This window comes from Aulonocara stuartgranti, assembly GCF_965226115.1.
Source record: "Aulonocara stuartgranti genome assembly, chromosome: 18".
Taxonomy (NCBI): Eukaryota; Metazoa; Chordata; class Actinopteri; order Cichliformes; family Cichlidae; genus Aulonocara; species Aulonocara stuartgranti.
In genome coordinates this window covers 34113816-34132757 of record NC_138954.1, presented here as the reverse complement: position 1 = coordinate 34132757, position 18942 = coordinate 34113816, and the positions used below count along the sequence as shown (strand labels likewise).

General features: G+C 41.4%; 1 protein-coding gene and 1 long non-coding RNA gene across 2 annotated transcripts in view; one reads left to right on the top strand and one right to left on the bottom strand.

Annotated features, from left to right (window-relative positions):
• The window catches only part of LOC309694714 (uncharacterized protein), a gene marked incomplete at its 3' end in the record, with an annotated part of 515021 nt that overhangs the window by 378206 nt on the left and 117873 nt on the right, over positions 1-18942 (top strand). The window lies entirely within an intron of this gene.
• Positions 11448-18241, bottom strand: LOC309693266. Its single transcript, XR_014272604.1, has 2 exons — positions 18212-18241; positions 11448-12462 (listed from the first exon to the last, which is right to left on the bottom strand). It is a non-coding gene; the product is annotated as an uncharacterized lncRNA (long non-coding RNA).

Below are 18942 nucleotides of genomic sequence, written 5' to 3'. Positions count from 1 at the left end.
TTTTTTGTTACAGTGCTCCATTTTAAACCAACATTAAGACAAGACAGACAATACGCTAACTAAGAATAGTACAATATATACATACATACATACATAAGTCACTCATAAATAAATAGTTGGAAAAGAAACATGTGTAGCTGTAGCAGCAAACAGTGTGTTAAGTGGATGCGTTGTACAGGGAGATGGCCACAGGCAGGAATGATTTCCTGTGTCGTTCAGTGGTGCATCATGGGTAATCTCAGTCTCTCACTGAACGAGCTCCTGTGACTGACCAGCATGTCATGGAGTGGGTGGGAGGTGTTATCCAACATTGTCTTTATCTTGGACAGCATCCGCCTCTCCGACACCACCTTGAGGGAGTCCAGCTCCATCCCCACAACATTGCTGGCCTTACGGATCAGTTTATTAAGTCTGTTGGCATCTGCGACCCTCAGCCTGCTCCCCCAGCATGCAACAGCATAGAGGATCGCACTGGCCACCACAGACTCATAGAAAATCCTCAGCATTTTCTGGCAGATGTTGAAGGACCTCAGTCGCCTCAAAAAATAGAGACGACTCTGGCCCTTCCTGTAAAGTGCTGTGGTGTTTTTAGCCCAGTCCAGATATATATATATGTAGGGAGAGAGAGAGAGAGAGAGAGAGAGATAGACGTGTGTGTGTGTGTGTGTGTGTGTGTGTGTGTGTGTGTGTGCATTGTGTTTGTTTACATATTGTTGTGATTTACATTGCTGTGCTTGAGAGTCACCATCTACCGGAACTAAATTCCTTGTATGTGTTTGCGCACATACATGGCCAAGAAATGCGATTCTGATTCTGATTCTGATTCTGATTCTGATTCTGATTCTGATTCTGATAGACATTCAAATCTCCAGCAGTGGCTGTACTGTACCACACGCATGTCCACACTTCTATGCAAACAGGTTTCTTCCACTTTCTTTTCACTGCAGGACATTTTGATATAAACAGATTTGCCAGGTGCAGGTTCCATTAAGCCCTACTCATCTCATCCAGCTTTTCACTCAGCCAATGAATATTCATACTACCGGCACCACACTGATTCACTTAAGCTTTCATTTGTCTTCTTGGCCACACAGAAAAATGCATTCACACTGACTGCATGCAGCCACACAAAACATGTATGCATTGAGATTATTTCTTCTGCCTGGATTTCTCTGCAGTCATTCAGAAAGAGAAACACTGGAATCATGTTCTCTTTTTGTGGACACTTTCTACTCTGGTCCCAGTGCAAGGTTCTCCAACCACAACATTAAACAGTTCCTTATTTCCTGTATACTGGTGTGAAATATTCCAAAGTTGTTGTATTTTATTTCTAAAGGAATGTTCATACAGTTACTATGAGCTCAGATTTCAGACTGCTCTGGCCACAGACAGTTTTTAACACTAAGCATAGCACATTGGATGAGTCATTGCTGCTATGTTTGCTGTGCCAAATTTGATATAGTTGCTGTTATTTTCTGAGTTGGAGGTTTGATTAGACTGTTGTAATAAGGCCTCCTGGAGGTCATTCTGTTGCTCTGGCAGTGCTGATCCTGTTCCTACTTTGCAAAATGAGGACTTTCTACGGCCTTGTCCGGCTCTCCTAGTATTACTGGTTTTCTCCTGGAATCTCTTCCATGTTCTTGAGACACATCAAACCTTGTGGCAATGGCAGGTATTGCTGTGGCATCCCTGGGGGGTTGACCTACCTGTGCAACCTCTGTATGGTCCAAGAATCACCTTATGCTACGATTAGTGACAGTGACCCTAGCCCAAGGGTGTCAAACTGCAGTCCTCATGACCAGATCACTATCCCAGAATTTTAAACATTTTGCTATAATTTTTGAGCAGTGTTTATTTTCTGTTTGTTTCTGTTTGTTTCTGCTTTTCTTGGGCTTGTGAACTGAGAAACAAGCAAAGTTCATCACTATATCCTCCTGATACTCACACTGACTTGTTAACTTAGTTAACTGCAATAATCTGCACGCCTGATATTGACTTATTGATAATTGGTTTGTGGGCTTAATGAGTTAGCTTACATGACTCAGGCAGATAAATGTTTAAGCCCACCCCCCACCGGTCAATATGGAAGTTAACACCTTAAACCTAGCTATCCGATGCACAGAAGCCAGCTGATTAATTGGAGCAGATTAGATTATTATCTGTTATCAAGACTCTTAAAAATGTCTACAAGAAGATCCTGTGTGAAGAGACAGCCCCAGAGGAAGCCTGGGGAATCATTTTTCCTGTGCAGTGTTGTGGAGCAATTCATTACGACACACCATATATAGGTTTATCCCAAGGGCGTAGATTTGGCATGGACAGAAGGGACATGTCCCCACCAATATCCAGCGATTATTGAATTGTCCCCACCAATAATTTGATCTCTTTGAGTAAAGAAAAACCAACCCAAGTTCAATTACGTTCTCTACTGGAGTCCTACCTCATGTGACAAATATGGCCAATGTGATTGGCTGAGCCTTTCAGGGAGCCCTGTTTAGTTTTAGCAGCAACAAGCCTGCGCTGTGAGGACCTGCAGGGAAGAGAGGAGGATGGCAGCAAAAAGGAAGAACCTGGATATAAGAAGGTATTTTTCAAAGAAGCCTGTAAGTCACTTAAAGCCAAGCTCACTCATAAAATGTGTCCGTCATTACAGGCTATGCCAGGCTTTGACCCACGTCAGTCTAAAATTGTATGCAACCATGAATAACGTGTTTTGGAAACTAACTGCTCAACAGGCAGCACTATTAGTTCTCTCAGTCTCTGAGCATCGTTTCTAATTTTGATTGAAGCTGTCAGAGAAAACGCCAGCCCAAAAAGTGTGTACTCAGACACACAAGACAAGTTGATTTTTTAAATGTATTTATTGAACCAATTTGTGAAAAATGTTTTTGATTTATCTGTCCCACATTACGGATCCTGATCCAGTGATTGTAGGGTCTTAACTTACAATAAAAAGTACCTCGAGGCAACTGTTGTTGTCATTTGGTGCTATTTAAATAAAACTGAATCAAATTGAACTGTTTTGGGGATATTCATGTTGAAGTATTTCTCAGATATCAATGTCTGAAAAAGCGTGCTGGAAGTGGGTCAACAGGCTTTTTTTTCCCCTCGGCTGCTCCCATTAGGGGTTGCCACAGCACATCTTATGCCTGAACCTCACACCAACCCTCAGCATGTCCTCCTTCACTTTATCCATTAATCTTCACTAAGGTCTTCCTCTTCTCCTCCTGCCTGGCAGCACTCTAATGTTCTACATTCATCCTGTCCTCAAAGTGCACCTCTCATCTTCTCAGCAGCTCTGCGGTGCATCTTTTCCAGCTCATTTTCTCTGCCTACTCATATACAAGTCAATAAAAACCAGTCTCTCCTTGCTCAGTGTCCAGCCTTACCTACAACTCATTATAAGCCTTTTTGTTTGGTCACTCATTTTCACACCTAGCCTTTCAGTACTCCTGTCTCCTTTATTCAGCGATCCCACTTTTTCTTGTCATCACTGGAATATTCTCTACTTCCTCGTTCCGCCACCACCCTTGTCATCCTTCCTCTGTCTAGAGTAGGGGTGTCAAACTTATTTTACATTATGGGCCACATACAGCCCACTGTGATCTTGAGTAGGCCGGGCCGCTGAAACTCCTCTTTCTGTCAGTGTAAAGAAGTTACATTTTAACTGTTTTTATACATGATTTCTGTAGCAGAAACTGAAAAACAGAAACTTTTCTGCCATTTCATTGTTTATGGCTTAGTTACCTAGTGTTTTATGAACGGCCATAAGGAGGTTTTTATCATTAGGAAAAGCTGTAAAACTTATGAAAATACCGTTAAAAGTCCAAAGTTTCTGCTTGTGCTTATTTGTGGTGAGCAGCAGATCAAACACGTTAACAATTATAAATGGCTTCAAACACACATTCAGGCCTGTGAGGCTCATTTAGACACTGAGCCGTGGCTCTGTGACACATGCAGACATTTCTGCATCACTGTCATTATATATAGTTTATTTTATGTAATATTCAATACTGATGTACAATTTAGCCTTTTTCAAGAAAATAATTCTTTATTCAGTGTTTTCATAAAAGTGTTTTTTTAAGCATTTGCTACTGCTAGGGAGAATAAACACGAGGTTTATAACCTGAACAAGTTTGAAACCTTTTGTCCTTGACGTTGGAACTCTCTCTATTTAGGCATCTGTCACTCAAGCCTGTCCCGCCTGCAACTTGTTCAAAATGCAGCTGCAAGACTGTTGACGGGTACCAGAAAGAGAGAGAGTATTACTCCGATACACATTGGCTACCAGTTAAATATAGAATTGATTTTGAGGTTTTATTATTTGTTTTTAAAGCTCTCTAGATTACATTTCAGATCTCCTTAGCCTGCACTTACCCACTCGAACTCTGCGCTCCTCCAGTCAGATGCTTTTAGTTCCACGCTCCCAGTTCAAATCTAAAGGTGACAGGGCTTTCTCCATTGCCGCCCCGAGACTCTGGAACAGTCTTCCCCTTTTTATAAAATCCTCCTCAACCTTGGAACTCTTCAAATCGAATCTGAAGGCCTTTCAAATTTTCCAAGGCTTTCGGAGCTCTCTGACACCTCTTTTATTCTGTTTTAGCTATTCTGGTCTCATTGGATGATGTTTGCATGTGTATACTTATACACGTATTTTATGTTCACGTATGTGTGCTTGTGTGTGAATGTGTACACTTTTGTATATGTATGTGCATGTTTGCATGTACACAGATTTTTTTACAAACATATGGATGTCTTACAATGTTTTCTATAATGTTTTCATCTTATCTATTTTAATTCTTTTTATTATATTATCCCTCTGTTCAGCACTTTGGCCGACACTTGATGTCTTTTAAATGTGCTGTATAAATAAAGATGACTTGACTCCCTGAACTCTGTGCAACAATCTTCCTGCTTTAGTTTCCATCCTTGCCTCTACCTTCACTTGCTACCTCTTTCTGTGTTTTTAGTGTAAGTGTGAAAATGTTTTGCACTAACCCTTGATTCTAGGCACAAGCACAGACATTGAAAAAACAAACTGCTCAGCATATAGCAAGCCATCTATCACTGTATTTGTTCTGCCTGTGAACAAAGCTGTGTGACTCTGCATGTTTGCTCTACTTTTTACCCAGGGCTGCAGTCAAGTCGAAGTCAAGAGGAGCATGCTAGAGGGCAATCACCATTGAGAAAGCAACTGGCCTCCAGCTTTTAATGACCTAAAAGATGTGACCCATTGGGCTTGCTGCCCACAACTTTACCCACCCCCTCCACATACACACCACCTCCACCACCAGTTTTAGGTCACCTCTCATTACCCCAGTCCATATACGCAGGGAGTCACACGCTCACCCACAATGACCCAACCATGTGGTCCTAGGCCAGCTCCAGCCAGGTCTCAATCTTTCCTTCCCCCTCCCTTCTCAGGTCATAGATCACTGCTGACACATCAGTAATTGAGCTGGAATAGATAAGAGCCAGCAGACAAGACTCCAAGGTCCTGACACTGCTGAAAAGCCAAGAACAAACATTCAAACATTGTATGTATGTTTCCAGAAAAAGGTCCACTTTACTCTGCTGCTGCTTGTCTTCCTGTTCTTCTATCATTCAGTCTGTTTAATCCCTGACAGGACTTTGGTCTGAGCCACGGCTGATATCACTGTAGTACAAGTACAGGCATGTGTAAAAGACATATAGGCCTGGATGTTTCCTACTTCTAAATTCAGGTAAAGCTGATGTTGTTGTAATCTAAACTCATGTTTGCTTTAGTTGGCATCACCTTGGCCTCCAGCAAGACTTTGAGCAACGTTGCTGTCTCAGAGTGATGATTTCAAACATTTATTGCATTATTATCAGATTGCTCCAAACACTCCCTAAAAATCTACCAGTTGACCCAGGAGCATGAGTGACCCTAAACTGCTCGGGGGTGGGGGGGGGGCTTCCACTTTTCATTCCAAGAGCATTTATACACCTCATACTGTATTTAATTAATCAGTCAATCAGTTATTAAACTCCGTCTTTTTTCCATTGTGTTTTCTGTCCTGTCTCTCTTCTCTCTTCTTTTCCCCTCATTCCCAACCAATCACAGCAGATGGCCCCGCCCCTCCCCGAGCCTGGTTCTGCAGGAGGTTTCTTCCTGTTAAAAGGGAGTTTTTCCTTCCCACTGTCACCATAGGTGCTTTTTTTTAATGTTAGGGTTCCTGTCTATTATTGTAACGTCTTTAACTTACAATAATAAAGCACCTTGAGGCAACAGGTGTTGTGAATAGGCGCTATATAAATCAAATTAAATTAAATGTAATCATATCTACAGTGGTGGTACTCCAGTGAAACAGCTAAGACACAGCACTTCACTGCTGTGTGATTACAACTTTATTTTGAGGCTCTTTTTTTAAACTTATGACAATCTTGTTTAAGCCAAAGTTGATTTCTATTTTTGCATGTAGTCATCAGTTTGGACAGAGGGGCACAGCAGAAAAAGTGCCTTTTATGCCAAATTGTTAAATGAAAGACTCAGACTGCTTAAGAAATGCATCTTTGAACAAGTTGTTTGAGAACAGGTTGTTCAAACCACTCACTAAATTATGTTTAAAAGTTTTGATTTATATGTGGCAAACAATTAAGATGTAAAATGAATAAAAACGGGACCAAGTGCTGAAAATGGTAAGGTTAACATAGTAACACTCAAAAGAGGTAAAGGTCATTCATTTTCAAATCTGCACAGGCCTTCTTCCTCTCGACCACCTTGTTATGATTGCTGTGAAACTTTAGTTTGATATATCAAAGACTTTTCAAATATATCGTTTTCTGAAAACTGATCTGTCCACTCACCTTCAGGACCCACACATTAAAATCTGTAGCAATGTTTGAATATGAATGTCTCAGAAACTAAACTACTAAAATTAAAAGCTTGAGCCTTTGTTAACATCACAATTATTCAGGATCTGTAACTTGGGACATATACATTAATAAAAAAGTTAGTACTGGGGAGGAAATGTATGAAAAGAATTTGAAAACTGTCACCTAAAGTCGGATATTTGAGCACACACTAATAAAAACTTAACATTGCTAAAGATAACTTGTGACAACTTCTCAATGGTTTCTAGTTGAATTTCACAATACTATAAAAGACTATAAAAATCTAATTCTTAGTCACAAAAAATAATTTGTGACAATGTTCATGCTCGATTGAGCAAAGAATAAGAAGTTCTCATATATTCCATTTGTGCATTTTCAAAAAAATTAGACACATCCTGTCTCAGAGTAGTGCTGAAAAACTAACATGGATTTATTACTAATAAATGTATTACTAGGCTCGACTATTGCAATTCATTGCTATCAGCTTGTCCCAAAAACTCCCTGAAAAGCCTTTAGCTTATCTCTTTGAGCCTGGTTCTGCAGTTTCTTCCTGTTAAAAAGTAGTTTTTCATTCCCAGTGTTGCCAAATGCTTGCTCAAAAGGGCTCATTTGATTGTTAGGGTTTTCTCTCCACCTTACAATATGAAGCACCTTGTGATGACTGCTGTTGTGGTTTGGTGCTATATAAATGAAATTGAATTGAAAAATGTTTTTTGTCTAGTTCAAGCTCAAGTAACTCAAACTATAAGTGGAAACACCAAAAATCTGCAATTTCTTTGTTTAACTAGTGATTCGACCACAGAGGCAGCTTGAGCGCACTTCGAACCTGAGATGTTTTTTTCATGTATGACATTTTATTAGCAGATCAGTTAAAGGAAAACTTTGTAACATATTAATACATCTTGAACAAAGTATCCTAGATTTTACCATAGTTGTAACCAATATATGTTATCACTGCCATATGAATGTGTTTTCCCATCAGGAGTTTCAGTTTAAAAGCAAGTAAGTCTTAAAGAGAATCAGGATTTAAATAAAAAGAGAGAACACGTTGTTAGCAGGACGTACAAGCGTGATAAATTTCCATTCGTCTTTTGTCAGTGAATACGTCTGGGCCCATATGCTGGACTACAAAGCTATGTGAAAGCAGCGTTTAAAAAGCCAGGCCTACCGCATTAAAGCCCATAACAATCTCTGTTCATGGTAAGTTATCACTCTCAATTAATCACCACCCACAATAGGATTTCTGATGTGTTCAAGCCCCCTGAAAGCTGCAGGTCAAGCTGAGGGCAGACTGGCTCTCAGTTCCCCTTTCTCCATCTCCTTTCACTTTATCACATCTCTGAAGCGCCTATACATTTTTTTTATTCTTCAAGCTCTCTGAAAGAATGACAGATTCAAGCATCACACAATCCAAAACAAACACAGAGGGATAGATGTAGGTGTGTAGATCTGGGAGCAAGAGCCTGTGTAGTCTGACTCACTGACTGACTGACTGACGAACTGGCCGGCTCACTAAGAGCCTTTCTGCCTGATTAAAACCCCTCCCTGGTCATTCTGCTGGGGCTGTGTTAGCCCATGAATGGTATTGCATTGTTAAATCTCTCCCTGTTCCTGCACTGCTGAAAGGGTTTAACCAATGGTTTAGATTCAGTTACACGGTGTTGGTTCAAAGTGTCCTCCTCCCACTGCTTTGGACTATATGGTTTCCTAGGCTGACCTGTTTAGACGCCTCCGTGGAAATGTCATGTTGCCCCTCCCATGGGTTGAACCCAACATTCGCTTTGATAGGTAACAAAAAAATCACTTGTGATGGGGTTGAACCAATGGGTTTTTTTTTTTTTTTAAGTAAAACGAATTGTGGTTAAGTGGAACAGCATGGTCTTGGAGTTGTAAGATGAGCACTGATGGGGCATTCACTAAAAAGTTTTGTATTAAGAATAACACTGCACAATAAATCTACAGGGCGTTCACTAGAAGCTACCCTGTGCTGCAAAAACAAGGCCATTTTCTATATATTAACATTGTTTTCTTAGAACAGCAAAAAACTATTTGACCTACGTTTCAAAAATCACAAATGTGGTGGAGTTAAAAGTGGATCTATAGAGATTAACTTTGCAATACAAACAGCAAAATAGATGATGTGACATTTAAGAAGTAAAATGGAGAAACACAAGAATGCAAATTATGTGAAGAAGAGATATTTTATGTTGCACAAGTTGGGAAGTTAGACCAGTTCTTTCAGTCAGACATCAAAGAACTGGCTGTTTGCTGTTTGCTACGAGTACAGCAGAAGGCACTTTTACTCATTCATTGAAATAGATGTTTTCAGCTCAACTGGAGTGGAAAAACAATGTTAATCAACCCGGAAGTCAATGAAAGCTCAATGAATAGTTTAAGGACACAGTGGGAGCCTTGGGACTGCTGAACAGCACAGTGCTTGTTACTCTAGATGATGGTGAAATCAATTTGCTTTGCTTGGTAAAGCTGAGAGAAGATGATGGTGACGTGGTGATGATGAGTTGCCTTTTGCTTCAGAATGTTGTCCATTAGCAGGCCATCATTTTTTTTGGCATCCAAAGAATTTTGGAAAGGATGAACTCTGATTTTTGGAAACCCCTAAAGTGAATATTTGTTTTTTTCTGTTACGTATCATATCATGAACAAAGTGCAGTGAGGATAATGAGAAAGAGTTCTCCCTAGTTTGAAAAGTTTCCAGCATGAGGTTTAAGATAAGGAGTGACATCAAAAGGAAAATTCCATGTTCGCTCACAGCCCTGCACTAGCTGACTGATTGAACGATTTGGAAACAAGCCTAGTAAAACACACGTTTCTCATTTCTAAATAAGTAGTGAAGGTCCCCAGAACTGCAAATACAACTCTACATGGTGCATTGTTTCATGCTAACTAAGACCATTGCATATATGCTCGGTGTGGTGGCCTGTGGGTCATAGCATGCTAAATTCTTCAAGAGAGATAACCAGTGTAAACAAAGCAAATATGTACCTGAAATCTTTATGAATTGCAATAATTTAATAGAAAAAAAGAATTAAAGTGTTTTAAATGTGCGAGACGTTCCTGAAATGTAAATCATAGTCGTTTGTGTGATTGAATGACTATTGTTTGAACATCCTTCCAAAACATTGCGTCACAGTGAGCAAAATATTGCTAAATGGAAAATTGTGTTAATGTCTGTAATGTTTCTTGGCCATCAGTTCGATGTCTGTGACACTGGGCTGGACACTGCCTGAGCTATCTAGCAAAGATCAGCTTGTTAACAATAATTTAGGCTATAAGAAAACAAAAGCACAAGTTAAATGTCACAATCCTTAACATTTTCTTAGGGATTGTCCTCACAGTATTTGAGCTTTATTGTTGTTTAAAGTCTATCAAGTGCAACTAAACTGGTTCAGCTCAGAGGCAGACAACAACAGGCAGTGATGGGCACACTGTGCAGTTACACTCATCTGTACATTCGAACCAGATTAGAATAGAAAAGCTGATCCAGTAAAGCCGAGAGTATTGTGTTTAATACATGGGTTTGTGGGACCCCTACTTAGTATAATTGTTCCTGAAAAGCCTGACGTATACAGTCAGATGTAGCAGAATTTATGCAAATCAATGCTCATACATGCAAACTGATATTTCATTTATTTATTTATTTTTTATCGGTCAGAAGGTTCAGTAAACATCCCAGTTTCAAAGAAACATTTCATGGTTCAGGCTTCACTTGGTTAAAAGTAAATACTTCTATAATTGGATATAAGCTCAATGGGCCTGGAGACCCTCTGCTAAGTGACAGCGCAACTGTCAAGACACACAAATAACTATAAAAAACACCACTTTTGTTATTGTGCCTTAAAGTACGTAGAAATTTCAAGCAGGAACTCACTGTGCGGAAAATATTTCATCAAAACAGAAATCCAAACCTAGACCTAGGCACAAAACGCCTTTCAGGCCAGTTCACATTTTCCATCAGTCACCTCCTGCGCTAGAATAGGACAAGCCTATAATCAATTAGTAGTTTTCTCTTCATGTGTCTGTCAATTAGCCCGGCCAGAGATCAGTGATATGACTGCTTTATTAGCCGAGTCTGCTGTCCTCATCCTTTCCTTACTTACGACTAGTAACCTAATAACAACACTTTAACATGACATTGATTGGACAGATGCAGAAAAAAACCACCTTGTCAACATAATTTAAAAAATATGCCCCCTCATTTTACTGCTACCTGTGGATTCTAATGTCAAGAAAAGCCTTAAATGGAGTGTCATAGAGTTTAGTTCAGCAGTAAAGGAAAATGCTAATCAGCACCAAACAAAGTAGAAATGATCTTTAGTCACACAGTCTGAGAAGTTAACATTTGTAAGACTTCAGTGCACTCAACGTCTTTGGGTGTTTTTCAGAGCAAGTCAGTTGCCAAAAGCAATTTGAACATGTTACCCGGGGCAACCACTGTGGTTGGTTTGTGTTATTTAAGCTATTTGGTTTCCTGTGTTTGTCAGCACTTTGCAGTGTTGGTTGCAGCATTTTCTGTGCGTTTATGAGTCATATAATCACTTGAAATTTTTACACAACAAATAACCATTAGAAAATGATAAAATTATATTTTTATTAATATTAAATTATAATAATGATAAATTAAAGTTAATTGGCTCGAGGTCTTGCATCTGTGAAAATCAGACTGAAACTTACTCGAGTAGCAGTAAAAAAAAAGAACATTTACACTTACACAGCTCAGTGTTAATGGAAGAAGTAGTGCGTCCTTAATGTGTCAAACAATAACTGGATGTGTTTTCTAGATTTTTCTTACACAGTTTGTGTGGGAAAGCGCTTGCGCTTGCATTTCCCTGTTTCTGCAAGATCACCTTCATAGTGAAATGAAGATGAAAATGACTGAGAAGGTTCTGTGAAGTTAACGTGCTGTGACTTTTACAACTGTTTAAATACTTCAATAGATTTTTTTTAAAAAGAAGCTAAAATGCCTGAATTTGTTAAAAGCTGTGATGTCCTGCAACAAGCACATTGTAAAATAAATAAATAAATAAAAACAAGGTGTAAGCAGATTTACATTAAGAACATTTCTTCTGGTAGCTCCGTGAAGGAAATTTGTGGCAACTCCAACACTTTTACTGTTCTGATATCAGAATCTGAATCGTGTATTAATCCCAGGGGAACAGTGTAAAAACGAACTCTGTACAATAACAAGTAAAAGACAAAGAACAGTAAATAGCAGTAGTAATAATATCCACGTGTATCGTCCAGGCGGCTCTCACACACCAAGTAGTCTCCATGGATACTGACTTTAGGTATATTTTACAGCCTGCTGGAGCAGCTCAGGAGGGTTTCCTACTTCATGGCTGGCTCTCTTTTCAAAGCCATACTCTTTTGGTCTGCAAGAACAACACATATAATGTTGGCGCTGGGGCTTTCTGTAAAAGTAATTGGTTTCATTGGAAAGTGGATAAATAGCTGTGGCTGGTTGTGGAGGGCGTCCTGCCGAGTTTGACCGCTCCTGGGTTAATCGCAGTCCTCTGAGGCTGGAAGCTGTCCCAGTCGGCACTGGCCACCAGCCACCGAAGATCTGACTTACATCATAGCTGGGTTCAGCTGCAGGCAAACGAAAAAGAAAATGTCTGATGACTACATTTAAACCCATTGATGATGACAAAGTTTTTTATTGCCTCACATAGGGTTCGGGAAACATATTCTTGGTGCACTTTTACTTTAATATTTCTACTTTTTAACTTGCACAGCGCAGAAGTTCATTTTCCTTTATAACCGGAGAAACTTCTTTCACATTACTCTTTGCAGTTTGAGTCAGTGATTCTTGGAATTGATTACGAGACAATAAAACACAGGATTACGCGCGGTGAATACATATATATATTTCCATAGGTTTTGTGCAGCCTCTGATTACATCAATGTACACTTTGAGATATGAGTCTGGTTTCTGTACTCCGTGAACGGCACAGCGCAGCACAGCACAAGACTGGGGGATTTTGGGGTTGTTGTTGTTGTTGTTGTTGTTGTTTTGTTTTGTTTTTTTTACAAAAAACAACCAAACTGTAACCTAGCTGTTTTGATATAATTTTCTCTTTTTCGCTGATAACTCTGCAGATCATTTAGAGACTAAAAAACTTAGTTACCTCACACTCTCAGTTATGGGTATTTACAGTGTTGGTGCTTTTATTTCACCTCTTCAGCTTATCCAAGTATTCAAAAATCACCGGTACTACACTTTCACCCCCACTGCTTCCCCTTTTCATACAGAAAGAAATGCGGAAAGAATATCTGAATGTGTCCGTCGACGCCAGAGCAATGCCACTTGACAAGCTGTGGATGAAACTGATTTTTTTTTAATCACCACTACCAATACTTTACCTCCAGTCTTTCCAATCCGACCAAAAATAAGCTGCCATTTCAGCACCATAAACTCATTATTTTCTGCATGCAGGCTTTTGTTTTTGATTGATTTGACGTTCGCATAATGCTGACTTTCTCCATCCCATCGGCTGACTGAAACGGCCTTTTTGTGCCACTTGACTTTCTCTCTCACACACAGCTGCATTTGTCTTGCAAATCCATCCCCGCTGCGTCGCGTTCAGGCGAGGAAAAGAGAGCAGTCGGACATCAGTGAAGTTCAAGCCAGCGAACAAGCGGAGAGGCTGTTCCATAGCAGCAGCTTTTGTCGATATCAAAACGGAGAGCTGGTGAAAAATGATGCATGCTTTTGCACCTCTGAATCCTGGCAACTGACAGAGTAAGGGATGGGGTGGAGGGTCCGGGGTATAAAAACTAAAAGAAAAAAACCTTCCCTGGAGGCTGAAAGTGAACAAAGAATCTCGGACTAAACGAGTTGAGTGTCCTCTAGCGCGCGACGGGGATCAGCAGCTCAGAATGTAGGAGATGGATGGAGACGCACACGTATAAACGGCCATGACTGAAATTAGCATATTTGTAATTTATCACTTTTTGTTGAGTTATTCGGGGATTTTTTAAGAAAAAAAAATGATAATTTACGATCATTTGTCAGCTCATGTAGGCTGAGCAATTACAGCTTTTCCTCTGGACATCACACAGCCTCCAGCATCCCAACTGAATTCGAAGACTTTTAGATTTCTCCGAAAACGCAAGAAGTTGGTGCCTTCTTGTCCGTTTATAAGTTTCGATTCATCGTCGCCATGACATTTTCTTCCAAGTCAGTCCAGTCTGCTTCATTTCCATATCTTTTCAAAGGAGCTTCCTTGTGAATAGACTGTAATATTTCATGATGGGGCACGCAAAAGCTGTGCACAATGCCGCTCATATCCACTTTGCTTTCAGGAGCAACAAAGATCATAGCAAGACGTCTTTATGGCTAATTCAGTCAAAGGCGCATCTCCCGTCCTCCGGCGCGGAGGTCAGGCCGCCGTGTTCCGTCCACCAGGGGGGTTTTCAGAGGCCAGAGACGGCCAGCTGGCTCCATCACGCGCGCGCGCGCGCACACACACACACACACACACACACATTTATTTATTTATTTATTTATTGACTGGACGACAAATGCCCATAAAACCAAACAAGATCGAGTTTTATTGACAGCTGACATTTTGAGTGATATTTCCCCCGAGCAGGAGGTGAAATAGTGATAAGTAAATTAATGAATAAATGTCTCGTTTTCAACAAATGCGTGTATCATATGGAGATACCCACAGCTCCCATCAAAATGCGCTTTTACGCTGGTTTTGAAAAAAAAAAATTAACACGCGCTTTGCTTCAGATTAGACACGTGAGTTTGTAGAACATAAAAATTCAAGCAAAAGGTCACTTTAAAAACTCTTCCTAAAATGTGTACATTGTGTCTCTTCGGTTGGTGACTGCATTCCAAGTACGTTGTGTGATGCATCGTCTTACGAAAGACACCTGAAATCACACCGAGGTCAATATCAGCTGCCTCCACCAGGCGGATCGCTACAGTCTATTATTCAGATACTTCTCGTAAATATTTTCATGGACTTACATGAGCATTGTCCTTTTCGGCTGAGCAGTAAACGCACCATTGCGCAGTAAAACCAAACAGCAAAGGTACCCTTTTACGCACGAACCCGACGAAACCAACTGCAGGGTTAATACCTAAAGTGTGAGTTAAACGGGACGTTCGCAAGGAGGTTTTTGGATTCGAGTTTATTTAGTTACAGCTTCTAACTGGAATTGGCGGCTCATTGTACAGCGCCATCTAATGCACTACTCTGACAAATACAGTTTATCACAGGCGGCTGCTAAAGTGCCATTTCTGTGTGACTCGTCTTATTTGACTCTAGCGCTGTAAGACAGTTGAAATTACTCCGCTCGTTTCAGCTCCAGTCTCTGCGTGTACTGTTAGTAATATTCATGCGCCAAAATAACACTTCGACCCCTTTAAATTCTCCACTCTGCGGTCAAAAATGGAAAATAATTTTTCTTAAATGTACACCAGGCGCCGCCACAAAGAAATACAGTCCAGAGGTAATAATTTATCCACTCGGTCTTCTGTATTTGCCACCCTGCTTTCTCAATTGGGAAAGCTGTTCGTGCGCCCCGGAGCCACTTGTTGCCAGCGCATAAAGTTAGAGCTTTTGAGAAGTTAAATATCCAGGAAGGAACACAAGTTAGTATCTCAAGGGCTTTACGGGGACAAAAGACCAGCGCCTTAGCACCATATGCTTAATGGCTACAGCCGTCTAGCCTTTATTAAAGGCAAAAAGTGGTCCTTTAAAAGTTGGAAAGGCTCCTTTATTTGAGTTAGATGGAGCACTTGCGCACAAAACCAGAAGCGCGCATTGCCATTGACTCGGCCCCTTTCTCTTTCTTTCAGGACTCTGAAGCGGCCACCGTCATCGCCCGTTTCACTCCAACATAAGCTTTTCATCACCAGGCTTTGTTCTCGGTGAAAGTAATGCTGCGAATCAAAGACATGACAATATTTTCCATCAGCTTGGAGACCCTGGACAAGAGCCCTCGAGCTCTGGCAAAAATCAGGGCCGGTTATTCATCCTGTCATTCCGCACCTGTGGTCCTGCATTCAAAGTATACAAACCTGTCCCTATTAACATTAATTATTCACAAACAACACAAAGGCTGAAATAGAGCAGGTTGAAGTCTGTTTATGGCTCCTAGATGTTTTATTCCTCTGAAGATGTGCCCAAAGCTTTTTTCTTCCCCTCTCTTGCAACCAAGTGTCCGTCTCTCTTTCAGTCTTGAGTAGCCCTACAGTTTGGATTTTACAATCGCAGCATCTGCTTAATCTCGGGGGATGAAAATATGACACAAAACATAGCTAATCGAGGATTTGTTACATCCCGGTAATGAGTGATCGAAGCGAGAAACAATGGTGCGGGACTATGACAGCCGCATGATTCAGGCCCACTTGGTTTACTCTCTTGTGGGGAAAGCACCAGGTGATGGTAAGAAAATCGTCGGACGAGTAGAGAACGCAGCTCTTTTCTCTCCATAGAAAAAATAGAAGACATAAATTTAATTGGCTTATCAAGGCGCGGCGACCAGGCCTCGCTGTTAATTGACTGCGGGTGCACAAAACAAACGCAGGGATGTGTTTGGCTCGTCCGGCCCGCGCTGCGCTTTTAGCCCAGTGTCACGTCATTGAACTTGTGCTTTATTATTGCAAAACGTCATGCTTTACAGTGGCCATATTGTATCGTGGACAAAGGGCGATGGAACATTAAAGACGTGGAAAACGGTGCCAACGCCGTCTCGAACAGTGCAAGGGCCTCTCTTTTTGCTTGTTTTAAAGCAGCTGCTGTTCAGGGACTAGCAAGGAGGAAATCAAAAGAGACAAAGTTTCAGCTACCAGGTGCATCCTCGGAGAAAACGGCGCAGACAAGTCTCTGCCAGCGTGACAAAGAAAGCCTCATAAAAGATGCCATTTAGACCGAAAGGTCACGTCTGAAAAGAAGAAGCACCGGAGAACGATCTCAGCTACCTCCCCTCATCTCCGCATTCAGAGCCGAGCCAGCACAAATCCACTGAGCACCTTTGACTTACCTTGCGCGCTGATCGGCCACCTTGGCGAATCTATACCAGTGGAAAAGCTCCACAGCCGGCACTCTGATGCCATGCTGAAAGCACAAAAGCTCATAATCCGGTGTATTAGAATGAGTCCTGGGGCTTCATTCCCCGAGCGAGATAATCTGCAGATCAAGCCGATCTGTGGTTCTTCTTTGGCGCTCACATGCGGGTTCAAACCGGATGTGAAAAAAATACAGCGTATTGGACCCATTACTCTGTGTCGGTCGGTGCTGGTAAACTAAAGCTCCGCACTGGTGTCTTTTTAAAACGGCGCCATAAACTGGCAGCAGACTTCTTTATTAATTGTTAATTCACTTTCAACCTTCGGTGCCATGAAATAAATATTCAAAGTCACCCGTGCGTAACAGTGCAAGTGTCCGATGCATGAAGCCATTGCATGATCTTAGCAGACGCAAAGCCAGGAGGATAACGGCTCACTCATAAATGTCCTGGCGAAAACAGTGCTCTGTAGCATTGTGCCATCTATTACAGCAGAGACTGTGTTCATTAGAATTACCCTGCAAACCTTCAACAATCCACTTACAGATGCAAAGAAAACGAGCTATCAAATCATAACTAAAAGTATGAGTTAGCGTACAATAGAAATATGGATCTGTTGTTTATGGCGACCTATCTCAGCAGTGATGAACACGTTCAAAAGTTTTAGTGAACCGTCTTTGCAGCTTTATGGCTTTCGTCCCAGAAAATCAGATTTTTGTGACTGATTTAAATGTTGGAACTCTGGAAAGCATCTGGTTATTTTCTGAATTCTGTGCTATTCTTAGAAATCAGTTTGTCAGACAGCTCGCTTCTACCTCGGACGACTCGCACTCGTTTGTACTGCAGCAGGATGTAAGAGCGCGCCGCGTGCCTGCGCTCAGTCTGCAGATCCTTTCTCAACCAAATCGCTATCTGTGGCTCAGAAAGTTCAGGCCTGCGCAGAACTAAAGGAAATCAAACTTTCCGCGCCAAGCCTGTAGTCGGAATGACAAGATAGCTGGGAGGATTTAAGCCTGGCCGCGACCGCACCAAACGACGCTGAGACGCGCTTTGCGTTGCGACACTAAAAAGCGCGAGTTACGACACTACAACGTCTGAACGGACCTGCAGCTCTTTCCAAGGAGGTGAAGTTGCTTTAACTCTCTAACATTTGACTTTCTAATGGCTGCAGCAGGATTACATGCTGCTGTCGGAGACACAGAGGAAGTGGAAAATCGGCTAAACAGAGGCTGAGAGAAACAACGTAACTGTCATTAAAAGAGGAAAAACGAAGGAAAGACGAGTTGTGCAGCTGAAGAAGAAACAAGCATACCTGCTCTGCTGCAGGTGCAGCGGGTCCTCCTCAGCCTGTGTGCGGCAGCTTTTAGCCACTCATGCTTCATATATACGCCAGCGTGTCGGCAGAGGGGGCGGCCGCAGAGAAGGCCGTGGGGACACATGTTCCTGGGATGCCGCTACCACGGGAAAATCTGTCCCGACAGCACCTGGCAGCACAGAGAGTATTGACTGCTTTCCCACCATACTGTTGCACGCCCGCGTGCGCTTTAAACACCTTCAGCTGTCTGTGGGTGTACAGTGCGCCTCATTAGCATTCATTTGCATATTTATGTCACAGCATTAGAGCGCTTTCTTCTTTCATTCACTCAATCACACTTTCAGGTCAAAGCGCGTCAGCTTCCAGCGGCCACTGCGCAATTCCACGGCAAGGAGGATGCTCCCCTCACCCATTCATCGACTAACACGCATGTGTGTATTTTAAAGATGTGTTATTGTTATCTGAGAGTTCCGAATTCACGGTGATTTTTAAAATCTGACGATAAAAAGTTTGGGCAAACAAGCAATAAAACTGCGACTGGTTGGATTGTTAACTGGTTCAAGAACGGACACATTTGTGCTGCTCTCTACAAAACACATCGTTAGTGTGATAATCCAAAGGCACAGCTCACAGAGCTCACACTTATGCGCAGCAAGCCGTTTTCAGTAAGACTGGCGCTAAACATTTACATTCAATAGTTTCATCTTCTGTGAACACAGAAATGTTTA